Below are 13,573 nucleotides of genomic sequence, written 5' to 3'. Positions count from 1 at the left end.
AACAAAAGACCACAGGAGGAACGAAATGCTGGGTTACCAATACATTTTTTTTAAGTGAATGGCAAAAGAACGGAGTTTTTAGTTTAAAATCTGCCTCTCTAACCCCTCACCTCCCCCACAAAACAAAAAACAAAAACCAAAAACTCACCCACAGGCTTCCTATAGACAGTAAGGAGAACCATCACTGTTTCACGTTTCTCTCTCTCCTGGACAAACACTGGGCTAAACTGTCCTCTGTTAAGAACTTTATTAGGCTGATATTACATCCGTACGAAATGAAGTCTACGGCTGTAAATAAACATGCTTGAAGCTCTCATGAAAACACAGAAAGAGAAACAAGCTCCCTGCGTGGGAACACACTGGTAAATGCGTGGATAAAACAAGCTGAAACTTACACCAGACACTTCCTCCAGGTCCAGCACGGCAGGAGCCCTAAGGGTACATTCTAGTTTTTTTTAATCCATGTTCTGTTCTTCTTACTGATGGGACTACTCAGGCACATGGTCAAGTTGCAATCAGCTTCTCCCTCAGTGATGTATGAGAGCTGGGCTGATTTATCTTGTCTTTCTGCAGCATATTAGCACTAATGTTTCTGCGTATGCATCCTACCTTTAGCCGTAGCCCCGGCTTTATCATTGGTAATCTAAATTAAAGAGCCAGTGAACAGAGCAGGGTTGTTGTCCCCCACCCCTCCCTGTTTTCCATGAAACAATTGCCAGGCAGTCATTCCCGGACAAGGATTCCACTGTTTATTCTATCCAGCCTCCCCTTCAATATCCCATTGAGACTGGAAGTCAGTCGCAAAAGGAGAGGTCCAGCGAGACTGTCTTAGTTCAAAGGTCTATTTATGATTCAGCCTTTAAAATGGTGCAAAGGACCTCAGGAAATATGAGGGAGAGCTGTCGTTTGCCAGTTTTTCAGCCCAGAATACAGACTTGACACTGTTTACAAAACCACAGTAACTTGATACCCCACTTGCTGCCCATGGGGCAGTGTACCTTTGGCTGACTTTTATTCCTGAGAAATCCTTCTTTCCCCCCCACGTTTGTTTTATATATGCGTCCTTTAGCGTTAATTTTAATGAGGAACATGAGTGCTATAATTTAGCAAGTTACATATGAGAAGGACAAAAATCTACAAAAATTTGAGGGAATCAAACAAATCATTATTAACCTTGCTATAACCTGTCAATAAGTAGCAGCTGAAGCATGAGCCAAAACTGTATTTATTTCTGGAGTTGTCAGTTCCTTGCTTTAAGACACATTTAGAATTTCCTCAATCTCCACAAATGTTTGGGAAGAAGAAACACGTCAGAGTGCATTTTCATATGAAAGTTTTTAATCTTTCCAAATTTTTTGCTCTCTTAGCAGTATCTCAATGCTTTTAGCCCAGATTTTCATGATTACTGAAATAATATTAGGCTTGTTTTCTCATTTTAAGCAGCATAACTTTTTAACAGCTGTTAAGCAACAGAATTTGGTGGATAATAAAGTATAACAAGTTTCAACTTCATTTTTGTATATTTTTGTTAAGAGAAAATATGATCGTTTTCATAATTATAAACACAAATTACATCTTTAATTTTGCTTTTTTAAAAAAGATTTTATTTATTTATTTGACAGAGACAGAGATCACAGGTAGGCAGACAGGCAGGCAGAGAGGGGGAAGCAGACTCCATGCTGAGCAGGGAGCCAGATGCGATGCGATGCCATGCGATGCGGGGGCTCAATCCCAGGACCCTGGGATCATGACCTGAGCCGAAGGCAGAGGCTTAACCCACTGAGCCACCCAGGTGCCCCAATTTTGCTTTTTAAAATTAATAAATTATGATATCCATTTCCATATAGGCATAATATGTAGACTTGCCATTTTTAGTAGTTTTTTGATATTTAATTCCTAATTCCTTGATACTTGCATTGCTTTAATTTTTCATTATAAAAATATAATGTTTCTTTTCAGAAAAGCAAAATACTCACATTCCAGGCCCTTGACCAAAAAAAAAAAAAAAAAAAAAAAATCAGTCTCTAACTTTCTGTTTCTCAACATTCTTCAACACTGCAGTTGAGAGAAATACACTTGGGAGTTCTGCTTGAAGACTCTCTGGGATATCAGTTCCTCTAGATGATATCCCTGGTGAAACTTTAATCATTTATATTAATTTCTATCCTCTAGAACTTGGTTATACTGAACTGCTCCACAAACATTCAGAGTAATTATTTTAAAAATTTAAATCTGGCTTGTCGCGCCACTGCTTAAAACTCTGCATCGTTTCTGGTTATTCTTAGGATGAAAGCCAAAATCTTTATCGTGGCCTTCAAGGACTCAGTTTCATTAAACTTAGAAGATAAGTCCACCTTCCCAGAACTGACTGGCTGGGATTCAGAACCATCAATCAATCAAGTATTGAACCTCTGCTCTTTACTGGCTGGTCAGCATGAATATGGTATCTGAGCACTGGTGTGGGATGCGAGAGAATTCCAAAAGCAAATTACATAGGCCTTTTCCTTTAGTTTGAAAGTAACATCCACAAATAAGATTTCATTACAAACCAGCTTACAAACTATGGTGAATCAATATGAAGCAAGTCAGATTTGTAAATGCAAAGTGAGGATAATATCAAGGTTTAGAGGAATAAGATAAAAGGAATCATTTCATGAATGTTAACTGAAACTGACTTAGGCCAGAGGAGGAAAAGGGAAATAAGGAGCAGAAACTCTAAAACAAAGTATACTCTAGCTTGGTCCAATGTCTATGGTTTACACCAGCTAAATTAATCTTAGATTTACATTTTTAAAAGCCAACTACTCCATAATTATGGTCCTGAGTTTCTTCAATAAATAATTTCTATACATTCATTATATTACTGTTGATATTACTTTCCTTCAAAAGTTTTCTTTATTTTAATCACTAAAAGAACCACATGATAAACTTCACTAACTTCTAAGTAACATCACAAGATCTTGAACGTATGAGATTTCTCATAACTAAAGACAACACATTAACCAAGAACAACATAATCCTTGAATACAACTTGTGTGTAAACTTACATATAAAATAATGTAAATGCCCAAAGACATGAGAAGTATCCACGGAGTAATAAGATCTTGACAATGGCCCAATGCATAAGAGATTAATACTGTAAGGCCCCATGAGTCCAGGTGTATTTACTATACTTCCTGCCATTGTCCTGAAAATTCATACCATTAATGTCTACCCTTGGAAGAAACCCTAAGACTATGGAACTAAACTGCCTGAGTTCAAATCACAGCCCTGCCACTTACCAACCGTGTGACCTTGGGTAACGTACTTAAACTTAATGTAATGTGTCTTTCAAATTCATCTATAAAGTGGATGTTGGTCATAAAAATGCTTTTGGTCATAAAAATAACTCATATCAGTCCAACCTTCTCACAGATAACAATCATAAACCCTCGATAAAATATTAAAAAACAACTGCTATTTGAAGGCACTGGAGAGTGACAAGAACAGGAAAGAGCTAATGGGGGGGCGGGGGTGTGGAGAGGATAACACTTGAAAGAATGGCTCTTGATAAATTACTCATGTTCTAGAGCTTTTTATCTAAAGGGAGACCCAGTCAATCAGTTCCACATAGTGGTTAGATCTCTACCCTCTTACTATTTGAGAAATTAGAGATGCAGCAGCTATAAAATGTGGGAGGAAGCCCCAGAAAGAAGAGAGACACAGAGGGGAAGCCCCAAATTCAGTACATATAATCTGAGCAAATTTCTGACTCCTCCCAATACTATACACACGTGTAGCAGACTTCAAGTATCCCAGCTAAGATGACAAGAACTAAACAGATTTTTGCTGCTGTCCATCACAGGGAAGACAAACTTGGAATCTGACTGTTAGACTAACTGCCTACTAAAACAGAAAATCAATACTCTAAAAGGTATGTAACATAATTTGGAATCTCTATAACATGTCACTAACAATGTCCAAGGTACATTCCAAAATTACTAGATAGGCAAAGAATAGGAAAGCCCATCCTCAAAAGAAATAGACCAATTCAGAGATGACACAGATACTGAAATTAGCCCACAAGGATTTTTAAAGCAGGTATTATAACTATGCTAAAGAATATAATAGAAATTTCAGCAGAGAAGGAGAAATTACAAAAAAAAATTGGAAATTCCAAAACTAAACAGAAAAATCTGAAAAGAAAATTCATTGGATGCTCTAACATCAGATTAGGAAAAAGTAATAAAAAGTTCTCAAAGAACTTGAAGATAAACAATATAAATTATCCAATTTGTGAAAAAGCAAAGAGAACTTTAAGAATGAACGAAGCCTCAGGGTCCAGTGGGATATAATAGCATGTATAACCCATGTGTAATTGAAATCCCAGAATGACAGGTGAAGAAAGAATGGACAAGGAAAAAAAATTGAACAAAGTTGAAAAAATAATAATCCAAATTTGCCAAAATTTGGTAAAAACAAAGATATAAATTTATAAATTTGAAAACCTCTGTGAACCCCAAACAGGATAAATAAAAATAAAACAAAATACAAACTCATGCCAGGGCACATATTCAAACTACTAAAATTCAAAGACAAAGAGAATATCTTGAAAGCACCAGGGGGAAATGGCATATTATATACAGGATAAAACTATACTAATTTCTCATCAAAGGTAATGTAGGCTAGGACATAGAAGAATGACATCTTTATAATGCCAACAGGAACAATAACGGTCAAGCCAGAATTCTATATCTGCAAAAATATTCTTAGAGAATGAAGGCTAAATGAAGACATTTTCAGAAAATAAAACCTAAAAGAGTTAACTGCCAGCAGATCTGCACTACTTGAAAGGCTGAAGAAAGTCTACAAGACAAAAATAAATTCCACAAATTTGGGTCTACAGAAGGGAAGGAAGATCACTGAAAATGGTAAATGGTAAATATGTAAGTATAAAACATACACACAAACATACACACACACGCCTTTGAAACGCTTTCAAAGACATACAACTACTTTTTAAAAAAAATTATAATACTGTATCATGGGACTTATAAATAGATGTAACATAAATATGTGGCAACAACAGCACAGAGGATGGAGGAGTGATGCGGTTGAAATATTTCAATGCTTGACGTGAAGCAGCACAACATTACCTCTAAGTAGAATGTGAATGGCTAACAATATATATGGTAATCTCTACACAATCACTAAAAATGAATGTAAAGAGAGACAATTAAAAAGTCAATAGAGAAACTAAAATGGAATTTATGGTAGATATGAAGGTGCCACACTTGAATTTCCTTTCTAGAAGAAACTTGACAATCATCTGTGAAGAGTACACTTTGCTGACACCATCCAACGGCAGCCCCTTTGTGATCCACAGTGAGTGAATCAAAGCTATATTCTTTGCAGTTAGTCAGTGACTGAACATGACAGGGATATGTGCACTTGGTTAATTCTGCCCAGCGCAACACTCATCTATCAACAATCTTTGACCAAAATCGTACATCAGGCTGGCAGAGACTTTCTAAAAATCATAATGCAGTTTGAGGTTCTTTCTACCTATTCTCCTTTCTGGCTCCCTCTTTTCACAGATGTCAGATGCCTACCTCTCTCCTCTTTATCTTGCACATATAACTTCATCTTGGCACCTGCTTCCTGAAGAACCAAACTAGTGCAGAATTCTAAAATATATTCAGTTACATCAAAATAAAGCAGGAAAGGAAGGGAGAGGAAGAAAGAAGTAGTGGCATGAAGGGAAAACAAATAGCAAACTGGTAAATCTAAATCCCAACATATAAATAATTGTATTAAATGTAAACAGATAAATACTCCAATTAAAAATGGAAATTGCGGGCGCCTGGGTGGCTCAGTGGGTTAAAGCCTCTGCCTTCAGCTCAGGTCATGATCCCAGGGTCCTGGGATCGAGGCCCGCATCAGGCTCTCTGCTCAGCGGGGAGCCTGCATCCTCCTCTCTCTCTGCCTGCCTCTCTGCCTACTTGTGATCTCTCTCTCTGTCAAATAAATAAATAAAAATCTTTAAAAAAAAATGGAAATTGCCAGAATGGGTAAAAAATTAAAACTCACCTATCCTTTAAATACATGGAACAGATAGTTTGAAAATAAAAGCATGGAAAAAGAGAAAAAAGAAAGCTGGAGCGACTATATTATCATATGAACTAGATTTTAAGACAAAGAGTATTGCCAGACATACAGACACTTCATAATGATAAAAAAGGGAATTCATCTGAAAGAAGTAAAAAGAATAAATGGATATGTGCCTAATAATAGAATATTTTGAAACAAAATTGACAGAATTACTGAATAAATAGACAAATCCAAAATCACAGTTGTAGATTTTAAGACTGTTTTCTCAGTAATTAATAGAACAACAAGATGAAAACAAAACGAAACAAAACAAAAAACAAAAACAAAAACAAAAGAGTGAGAACATGGAAGACATGAATATCACTATCAACTATACTGGCCGATTTGACATTTATAGTACACTACACCTAACAACTGCAGAATACACATTCTTTGCAAGTGTACATGGTACATTCACCAACACAGACAACTGGTGCGCTGTAAACAGAGTCTCAATAAATTACATATGACTGAAATTCTACCAAATACATTTTCTACCCATAATTTAATTAAACTAAAAATAGTAACAATACGATACCTATTCTGGATTTTTCAATTTTTTTGAGGGAGGCTTGGATGGCTATGTATTTCCCCCTTAGGACCGCCTTTGCTGTATCCCATAGGTTTTGGACCGAAGTGTCTTCATTCTCATTGGTTTCCATGAATTCTTTCAGTTCTTCTTTGATCTCCTGGTTGATCCAAGCATTCTTAAGCAAGGTGGCCTTTAGCTTCCAGGTGTTTGAGTTCCTTCGGAACTTTTCCTTGTGATTGAGCTCCAGTTTCAAAGCATTGTGATCTGAGAATATGCAGGGGATAATCTCAGTCTTTTGGTATTGGTTGAGTCCTGATTTGTGATCCAGTATGTGGTCTATTCTGGAGAAGGTTCCATGTGCACTTGAGAAGAATGAGTGTTCTGTTGTTTTAGGGTGGAATGTTCTGTATATATCTATGAGGTCCATCTGGTCCAGTGTGTCATTCAATGCTCTTGTTTCTTTATTGATTTTCTGCTTCGATGATCTGTCTATTTCTGAGAGAGGCGTGTTAAGATCTCCTACTATTAATGTATTCATATAAATATGACTCTTTATCTTGATTAACAGTTTTCTTATGTAATTGGCTACTCCCATATTGGGGGCATAGATATTTACAATTGTTAGATCATCTTGGTGGATAGTCCCTTTAAGAATTATGTAGTGTCCTTCTGTATCTCTGACTACAGTCTTTAGTTTAAAATCTAATTTGTCTGATATGAGAATCGCTACCCCGGTCTTCTTTTGAGGCCCAATGGCATGAAAGATGCTTCTCCATCCCTTCACTTTCATTCTGGATGCATCTTTAGGTTCAAAATGGGTCTCTTGTAGACAACATATGGATGGGTCCTGTTGTTTTATCCAATCTGCAACCCTGTGTCATTTTATGGGCACATTTAGGCCATTCACATTGAGAGTGATTATTGATAGATAGGTTTTTATTGACATCATGTTACCTTTGAAGTCTTTCTTTCTGTAGATTGTCTCTATATTTCTGTTCAATGCTATTCTTAAGATTTTTCCTCTTTTATAGTACCCCCCTTAATATTTCCTGCAATGTCGGCTTGGTGGTTGCATAGTCTTTTAAGCCTTGCCGGTCTTGGAAACTCTTTATCTCTCCATCCATTTTGAATGTCAGTCTTGCTGGATAAAGTATTCTTGGCTGCATGTTCTTCTCATTTAGTGCCCTGAATATATCTTGCCAGCCCTTCATCAAAATCAAAAGCTTCTGCACAGCAAAGGAAATAGTCAAAAAAACAAAGAGGCAACCCATGGAATGGGAGAAGATATTTGCAAATGACAGTACAGACAAAAGGTTGATATCCAGGATCTATAAGAACTCCTGAAACTCAACACACACAAAACAGACAATCATATCAAAAAATGGGCAAAAGATATGAACAGACACTTCTCCAGTGAAGACATACAAAAGGCTATCAGACACATGAAAAAATGTTCATCATCACTAGCCATCAGGGAGATTCAAATCAAAACCACATTGAGATACCACCTTACACCAGTTAGAATGGCCAAAATTAGCAAGACAGGAAACAACATGTGTTGGAGAGGATGTGGAGAAAGGGGAACCCTCTTACACTGTTGGTGGGAATGCAAGTTGGTGCAGCCACTTTGGAGAACAGTGTGGAGATTCCTTAAGAAATTAAAAATAGAGCTTCCCTATGACCCTGCCATTGCACTACTGGGTATTTACCCCAAAGATACAGATGTAGTGAAAAGAAGGGCCATCTGTACCCCAATGTTTATAGCAGCAATGGCCACGGTCGCCAAACTGTGGAAAGAACCAAGATGCCCTTCAACGGACGAATGGATAAGGAAGATGTGGTCCATATACACTATGGAGTATTATGCCTCCATCAGAAAGGATGAATACCCAACTTTTGTAGCAACATGGACAGGACTGGAAGAGATTATGCTGAGTGAAATAAGTCAAGCAGAGAAAGTCAATTATCACATGGTTTCACTTATTTGTGGAGCATAACAAATAGCATGGAGGACAAGGGGAGATGGAGAGGAGAAGGGAGTTGAGGGAAATTGGAAGGGGAGGTGAACCATGAGAGACTATGGACTCTGAAAAACAATCTGAGGGTTTTGAAGGGGCAGGGGGCGGGAGGTTGGGGGATCCAGGTGGTGGGTATTGTAGAGGGCACGGATTGCATGGAGCACTGGGTGTGGTGCAAAAATAATGAATACTGTTACACTGAAAAAATAAAAAATTTTAAAAAAATCAATATGATACCTAGAAAACCCCAAATATTTGGAAATTGATAACACACTTTTAAAGAACTTGTGAATGAAAGAAGAAATTGAGGGAAAGTATTTTGAAGTAAAGAGTAATGAAAATGCAATATATCAAAATTCATGTGCCATAGTTAAGTAATGAGAGGGAAGTTTATAGCTGTAAGTGTTCATAGTAGAAAAGGATAAAGGCAAAAAGCAGTGATTCAAATTTTCACCTGAGAAGCTAGAAAAAAGAGCAAATTAAATACAAAGGAAACAGACAGAAGGAAATAATGATTCTTTTTTAAAAAGCATAAATAATGAAAAAGAAAAGAAAAACAATAGAGAAAATCAAGAAAACCAAAACTTAGTTCTTTATAAGATCAATAAATTTCACAAATTCATAGCTAGACTGATCAAGAAAAATTAAAATCAGGGAATAAAAATTAGTATCAGGAATGAAAAAGATGTCTCTAGAGATCTGAATATATTGAAGAGATAATAAGTAACTATAATAAACAACTTTATGTCAATGAACTTGGAAACTTAGGTAAAATGGACAAATTTCTTAAAAAATAGAACTTACCTAAATCAACACAAGATGAAATTACAAATCTTAATAGCTCAATCTCTCTTAAAGTAATTGAACACACTATCCTTCCCATAAAGAAAACACTAGGTTTTCTGGTTTCCTGGCGAATTCTATCAAATATTGAAGGAAAAGATAATATTAATCTTACACAAACTTTTTTTCAGAAAATGGAGCAGGATGGAAGCTCCCCCAACTCATTGAATGAGGCCAGCTTAATCCTGATGCCAAATCTGACAAAGATACTATGAAAAAAGAAAATTACAGCTCAGTATCTATGAATATAGATACAAAAATTCCTTAACAAATATTACCAAATAAAACTTAGAAATATACAAAGATAATCATCCTGTTTGACATCATGACCTACTAAGGTTTATCTTAGAAATGTAACACAGTTTTTACATTTAAAAATCAATTATTATAATAGATGTACTACCAGAATAAAAAAGAAAAAAACATAAAGAATTTTAATACACTCAGAAAAGCATCTGACAAGGTTCAATACGAACTCATGATCAAAACTCTCAGCAAATTAAAAATGGACGAGAGATTTCCTCAATATACAGCTGTAATCTTATTTAATGGTGATGTATTGAATGCCTTCCCCCAAGATCAGTAACAAGAAAAGTGTGTCTACTCTCACCAGTTCCTACTCACATGGTGCTGGAGGGCCTAACCAGCACAAGGCAGAAAAGATTAATAAAAGGAATAAAGGTTAGAGAGAAAGAAATAAGACTCCCTTTTTCTGCAGATAACATAATTGGTTAGATGGAAAAATCACAAGGAAACTAAAATGGGATAAGGGTACCTACTCATATAGTTGTTATAAGAATCAAATGAGTTTAAATTTGAAATGTGTTTAGAACTGAGCCTGACATGTAGTAAGCACTGCATTAGCACAGGCAAAATTTAAAAATGCATATACCTAAATATAAAATCTGGAAGGGTTACATATTAGCTTATGGACAATGAGTATATATTTATTCATCAGAATAGCAAATAGAGAACTACTTTAAGGAACAAGGTTATCTTCGTTCTGGGAACCAGTTTATAACAAAGTTCAGGGCAAGTAACCCCAAGCTGCCTAGAGAATGGTCAGTTCTCACTAACATTCCTAAAACAGAAAGATGAAGTAGTTACAGTTTGACACTATCTACTGAGTTACTGCTTTTATATGATTTATTATGTCTACATAGTTATACAAACAAATCCAGCTGTTTTTAATGAACACATACCTTGCTGTGATCTATACATATTCTCACAGTAGAATATCTATGAAAGACAATTAAGTAAAAAAAAAAAAAAAGTAGTTGGTATAATTGTATTTACAGTATAGTTCACTTTTTAAGGCAAAAAGACAGGCATATATGGTAACTGCATTGATATGTGCATGGGAAAATGTCTGGGAAATGTCCAAACAGAAGTGTTAGTAGTGGATAGCCGCCCTCTCCACCCCAATAGTAGGAGAAAGGACTTTCATTTTTTTTACTTAACATCTTTTGTATAGGGTTTGAATTTTTAGGAATATTTATTGATAGTTTTACTTTGTAGCTTAAAAAATAAAATACTTTACTAATGCAAAAAAAGTCAACATTTACAAGTCACAATGTTTAGAGTTTTTTGGTTACTAAGTCAAACAAGAGGAAAATAATTCTTCTTTTGTGTTCTTTAAACAAAGGTAGAATTTTATTTTAGACACCAAGAGCATATTCCAGATATTTGCATCTCTAAGATCCTTCCAGCGTCCCTACTTCCCTCTACCCCAGAAGAGGAGTGGGGAGAGTTACAAACCCAGGTGCGGTCAAATGTTCAGTGTGTGGACATACATGGGCTCATCAGAACTGAGAGCATGATAAGGCAGTAGGTTTGATGACCCTGTGAGCCCACCTGCTTCACCCTAATTCATACCTTCTCAGTCCACCTGGACTCCAGGAATTTGCTTCCCCAACTCCCACACCTGGGTGAATGGAGCCCGTGGATAGAAATATGGATCAGAGATAATCCATTACCTCTGGAAACCTAGAATTTTAATTAGAATGACCTTAAAAAGGGTCTAAAATTCATCTACAGACAACCACTTTCCACATGAGGAAACCAGTCCAGGGAAGTAACTTGCCCAAGGTCATGGGGTTACTAAGTCACCCCAGCAGGACTCTGGAGAATGAGGACAGCATCCTCTGTTACAACAGGGAGAAGGTCTAAAAGCGCAAGCCCTATTAATGGCAGACCAGGGGCTGTGACTTCATGAACAAAGACAGAAGAGTAGGACGCAGGCTCAACCAGGCTCAAAAGGAACAATCATCCTGTCTTTATCATAGACCTTTAAATTGGAGTGCAAACCTCAAAAACTGGCTCTGTTATTCATTTACTTTCATTACTAGTGTTCCCTAAGATGCATATGCGCTTTCTCTACAAATAATCCATTAGTACAAAAGAGAGAATGTTTCCTATTTGAGATATGCCTTCTGGCCACATCATTCAGAGATGCTCTTAGTATATAACAAACACTAATGAAGGGCTCTTGTTAGAATATTTTCCACATTTTTGTTATAGGCAATAGAAAACCTGGAGATACTTAAATTAATGCAATGTGTTCTATTATGCTCTATCAAACTGGGTTTTTGTTTTTTTTTTATAGTGGGAACTATGAATCAGTTTCTAAAATTTAGGAGGCTCAGGATTTACTTAAAATCAGTAAATCAGAAACTGATTCAATCAAAGTATCCTGCAAACTTGTGCAGAACTGTGAAGAAATCCCTCATTTCTCCATGCTAAAAAAAGAGAAAAGTTCCCAAAGAACAGTAAAAAATAGCACTCCCAAAGATTATGAGCTAAGATCCATTCTTAAAATGTAAAGTAATTGATAACCAAATAAAAAAATCATTCTTACCTATTTATCAATATAAGTTCTCTAAACTCTCCTATAGCTGGTTATTAACATGATAAATGGATCTAATACCCTCAGAACAAAATTGTTGCCTTTATTCAACATCACATTTTTTCACTATTAACAGAAAGCCTTTCAACAAATTATCTTAAGGTCCTCAAATGCATTAGAAATGTTACATATACCCTCAAACTGCAAGAACAAATCTTGAGGTTAAGGAGAGGCATATCTGCATTTGTTATAAGAAGTTAACAGGAGACGCCTGAGGGGCAGTTTCTGGCCGGAGTTGAATGCTGTTCACATTCATTATATTGCCCCCACATTTCATTTCTAATGATTTTCCGATACTAAAGCTTTTTAAGACTTTGATCTTTTGTGAAAACTCAGTAGGATGATACAAACCTTCCAGCTGAACAAACAGACTTGAGCAGAAAGACCATTGCCTGAGCATTTGCCTCAGAAAGTATCATCTGCCCTACCTTCACCCCAGTGTTTCATTAAAGTGGTGTCTTTCAAAATATGCAAATGACAGTAATAATTTGAACAAACAAATGAATTAGGTGAGCTTCTATAGGCAATTTACTCAAGGTAATTAAGAATGCTAAATAAACAAATTATTATTTTAAATGGCAAGAAAGCTTTAATTAAACTTGATTTCTATACTTAAAATGAAATTACTAACTCAACAGAAAGGATCCAGTGTGAATTAAAAGCAAAGTGTCAAGAAGGAAAAAAAAAGACTGTACACTCTGACTTTCGATTCACAAGATTAGGACCAGGTGTCACTGCATTTTCACTGGAGCTCACTCAGAGAAAAGTATCTCTGTATATGAATTTAGAATTGATAAAATGTATTTGAGGTGCCTCAAGCATGAGCACATTTTAAATGGTAAAGATGTTAAGCAAAAATAGAATCAACCCAAACCCAAACCCATGGTAATTTCTTTCCAACTAGCATCTCAATCTTTCTCTGCCAGTAAGACATGGAACCCAGCAGGCTATGGTTCATCCAGGAACGCCGAATAGTCCTCCTGTAACAGGTGGAGGGACATGATAGCACATAGTAGATCCTCCACTGTGGTACGATGGCCACCAGCCATGAAGTATGTTTCTATGAAGGACCAAACCACTGAGCCCCAACCAATGACCACGGAAATAAAATCTCCACAGTTATCCCACAATGGATGAGGTTAAAAC

General features: G+C 36.3%; 1 protein-coding gene across 6 annotated transcripts in view; it reads right to left on the bottom strand.

The window, feature by feature from the left end:
• The window catches only part of RAPGEF4 (Rap guanine nucleotide exchange factor 4), a 291,866-nt gene that overhangs the window by 173,004 nt on the left and 105,289 nt on the right, over positions 1-13,573 (bottom strand). The window contains exon 1 of one of the 6 annotated variants that reach the window (XM_047722181.1): positions 396-555. The exons of 4 other annotated variants lie outside the window; for them this stretch is intronic. The gene's annotated coding sequence lies outside the window, so the exon portion shown is untranslated. Of the gene's footprint in view, positions 1-148; positions 169-395; positions 556-13,573 lie in introns of those variants that run through there. One more of the 6 variants, XM_047722182.1, reaches the window with a different exon arrangement.

This window comes from Lutra lutra, chromosome 3 (genome assembly GCF_902655055.1).
Source record: "Lutra lutra chromosome 3, mLutLut1.2, whole genome shotgun sequence".
NCBI classification, from domain to species: domain Eukaryota; kingdom Metazoa; phylum Chordata; class Mammalia; order Carnivora; family Mustelidae; genus Lutra; species Lutra lutra.
This window is presented reverse-complemented; position numbering and strand designations above follow the sequence as displayed.